This window comes from Brienomyrus brachyistius, chromosome 2 (assembly GCF_023856365.1).
Source record: "Brienomyrus brachyistius isolate T26 chromosome 2, BBRACH_0.4, whole genome shotgun sequence".
Taxonomy (NCBI): Eukaryota; Metazoa; Chordata; class Actinopteri; order Osteoglossiformes; family Mormyridae; genus Brienomyrus; species Brienomyrus brachyistius.
Window position 1 is genome coordinate 30,314,792 of NC_064534.1, and position 3,561 is coordinate 30,318,352.

General features: G+C 46.1%; 1 long non-coding RNA gene across 3 annotated transcripts; it reads left to right on the forward strand.

The window, feature by feature from the left end:
- The first annotated feature begins 487 nt into the window (after positions 1–487).
- LOC125716458 (uncharacterized) lies at positions 488–3,271 on the forward strand. Of its 3 annotated transcripts, none has more exons than XR_007384342.1 (3): positions 488–2,023; positions 2,120–2,292; positions 2,773–3,271. It is a non-coding gene; the product is annotated as an uncharacterized LOC125716458 (long non-coding RNA). The 3 variants fall into 3 exon arrangements; XR_007384341.1 differs by having other exon boundaries at positions 488–1,998; XR_007384340.1 differs by having other exon boundaries at positions 488–2,292.
- The last annotated feature ends 290 nt before the right edge of the window (positions 3,272–3,561 follow it).

A 3,561-nucleotide genomic window follows, 5' to 3' on the forward strand; every position in this document is an offset into this window, starting at 1 on the left:
ATAAGATCACCGTGTCTACACTGAAATCTGAATCTGAGACCAAAAAGATAATATGCACATTACAAGGTCATATGAAATGTGGATATCGACCTGTAGAAGGTAATGAGGTCAGTAGAGTCAAGAACAGGACATTAATTTCAGGGGTATTTTCATTTAAGAGTTTTTCCAAAATTTTAGAATTATATTTATATGTATAGTGTAAGTGACATTGAAATATTTTAACTTTGTTTACATTCCTTCAGTAATTAATTCACTCATCATGTCAGTCATTTTCCATTTCACTTATCTCGGAAAAGAGTATTTTTGTATTACATCGAAAACAGAAACACTTATTGCTACTTATTGTTTTGAGAATGCAGAGACTTGAATTGACTTGAGGTATTGAAAGCAATTAAATTCTAATTAGCTTAAATTACAACTAATTTTAAAACTACGAAAAACCAAATTTAAGTGCCAGGATGAGCTAATTATGCAGTCGTCCAATGACAAATGCTGACCCCTATGACAGCCGCCAATCAAATGGCAGTGAACAGCCAGCCATCATAACGGATGTGATATGGTGTGTCAGAGCAAAGGGCACTTAAATATTTCTTTGCCAAGTCTTCTTTATTTTTTTTCCCCAGCCAACACGGTGACAGAGGATCCGTCTTAATCTCCGGGGGATCCGGTACTAAATCGGGATTGGGTTGTCAAAACATTTTTGCACTCTATGTCAAGATTCTGGCTTAATGCCTGGGTAATGTTTGGACAAACAAGTCACACGCGGCAAGCCCACGCCAGCCTGTCAGATAAATGCTCGCTTTATCCCACCACATACTTTCATTTAGGGCCGGCAGACAGGCCAAGGTGCCCCGTGAGAGATCGGCACCCCGGAAGGCGAGCAATGCTGATGCAAGGGGGCGGAGCTAGTGGTACTCACCTTCCACATGGCTGCAAAGAGGACGTCTACTCCGCACCGATGTCCCGTTTACTACAGTTTCCATTACAAACTATTTACCTCATCTGGAACTGCCCAGCCACTCTCTGGACTGAAACTCGGGGTTTAGAGCAAGGTTGAAGTCTTTGAATAAGTGATTAAGTGAGAATGTCTGCTCTCCTCACAGTCCCAGCTGCCGGAAAAAGGCTCTCATTCTCTGTAATGTGTTTATCTTGTGATTAATTAACAGCTCCGACACCCATGTAATTGGATGCGCAGGATTCGGATAAATTCTTTGATAGTCTCATTTTGAATTATGTTTTATCGCATCAGTAGAAACCAAAGGTGCCTACTGAGATATTATCCGGTAATTATTTTGCAAAATGGTGAGAAAGTGTTTTAAGACTGGAAATGATTGCTCTTTGCAGTGGTATGAAAGTGTTCCTGGAACGTGTTTTATGATCATTGCAGGGATGTCACCACTTGTACTGTTTGCGCCTTTGTAACAGGCAATGAACCGGACAGCCCTGTTAGCTTCAGTGCATGGAGCCCGTTTTCATTGCCAGGCCAATAACAAGGCGAAATACATTAGAAACACAGCAGAGGAAATGAATAGATGCTGCATGTGTTATCGTTGTGCTTCTCTGATATATCATCATTCTGTGGTGAGATTTTCCCGAGATTCTCCCTATACGTGTTTATTTCAATGTGTGATATTTATCTGTGATGTTAGGTTAGTGCACGTCCGTGTTTGCAAGTCTGGGCTTGCATGTGCTGTGTGTGCGCGCGAGCGCATGTGTGACGGGGGCTTGGCAGCGCACCCGCGTGTGACCACTTTTTATATGTGCGTGTTTGTGTAAGCAAGATGCAATCTTGTGAGTATTCATCATTGTTTTTTAGCTGGAATGTTACAGGGCAGGAGTGGGCGGGCTCTGATTCGACATCCTTGTGGAGGAAATGTGAAACGCAAAATAAAACAGAGAATTATTACACCATCACACCCCCCCCCCCCACAAAGCCGAGTGTTCTCCTGGCACGGGGCATTGCATTCTGGGAAAGGTGCCTCAGCCGGGAAGATGGAGGTGGGCGTCTGGTCTGTTACAGAAGGTGGGGGCGGGGTGGCATGAGGGAGATGTCTGTTTGGCAGCGTAAAGTTGTTAATTGGAGAGCTACCAAAGTGGGGATTTTTTTTTCCATACGAAGCCGATTCAGTTGAGAAACCCAGTGATGCCGCTCCGCGGAGGGAGGAGGTGGAGGAGGAGGATGGTGCGAGTGGAGGAGAGCAGCAGAGAGGAGAACAAAGACAGGGGATTGTGAGAATGAGGAAATCATTAGGAGCCCCGGCTGCCTCCAACATTTAGCGACTGGTAATTGCAGTAAGTAGGAGCGTCTAGCCTGGTGAACGTTTTCCTGTAAATTATAATTAGCACCCAGGGGATTGGAGAGTTTGGTGACCGCTCCTCCTCGGCTTTCCCCAATCAGCGACAGGGGCAGGCTGGCTAATTCCTCAGCCATGCGCCTGTCAGGTCCAATCAGCATCTCCTGGGGGCTTCCCCCCGTCGCGGCGACACCTGCTGATCTCCATGCTAATAAGAGGGCATTATCTACCAATTTGTTCTGCTTCTTTTCACGCGGGGTGATCGACTGCTCTCATGAGCGTGTGTGTGTGTGTGTGTGTGTGTCTGTGCCCCATATAAAATGCTTAAAACCCACCTTTTTAAAGTGCATAGTATTTTCAGAGTTACTCAGTGTTATAGTGTAAGCTGGCTTAGGGGTGCTGAGGGGGGGGCTTGTTTACTACTCTGTTGTTCTGTTGCTGACATTCCCATGAGTCTGTAGTGTTTTTCTTCTCCCAGGATGCACGGCCCAGCGCTGATTTCTGGACCTGCACCTTTCTGCAGCACAGGCTGCTTCCCGTGTTTCCCTAGTGCTGAACTCCAAACTGCTTCCCCCCTCCTGCCGTCCCCCGACCCAGACTGACAGACCGCAGCAGCGGAGATCAGATCGTAAAGCGACACGTGAATCGATGGGACTCACCGACGTCGAAGTCGACCCGATGCTGGCTTCTGAGCGCGAACCTTAAATCGATGAGGAGCGGCTTTTATCGACTGCGTGACGTGCGGCGCCCGGGGGGATAAGCAGCTTCACTCAAATATTCCTGCCTCAGTGTGCCAGCCCCCGAGGATTCCCACCATGCCCCTTCCCCGGATCCAGTGCACGTGCCCGTGGAGAACCTGCCGTAGATGCAGTGGCTTTGTGGGTTACGCGCCATGTAGCCGGCCGTCTCTGGGGAAGAGACACTCTTCTCCAAACCTATTTTTAAAAACCCAAACAAAAATAAACCCCACAAAACTCTTCTTGCTGTGTTTTTTAGCATCATGCTATTATTTAGTTAATGAATAGTTATAATTATGAATAGTTATGAACATAAGTCATGTTTCATTCATATTCCATATTACTCTGTCACTCTTTAGTCATCTACCGCAGGACAGATGGTCACACGGGGTTCAGTAGGCCAATTATTTTAGCAGGAAATTGTGATGAACATCACCAACTATAGCACAAATTTGATGAAAGCTGAATCGATTCCCCGCCCTCCTGGTATATGGGCGTCACATACATTCATTTTCTGTTCCTTTCAATTT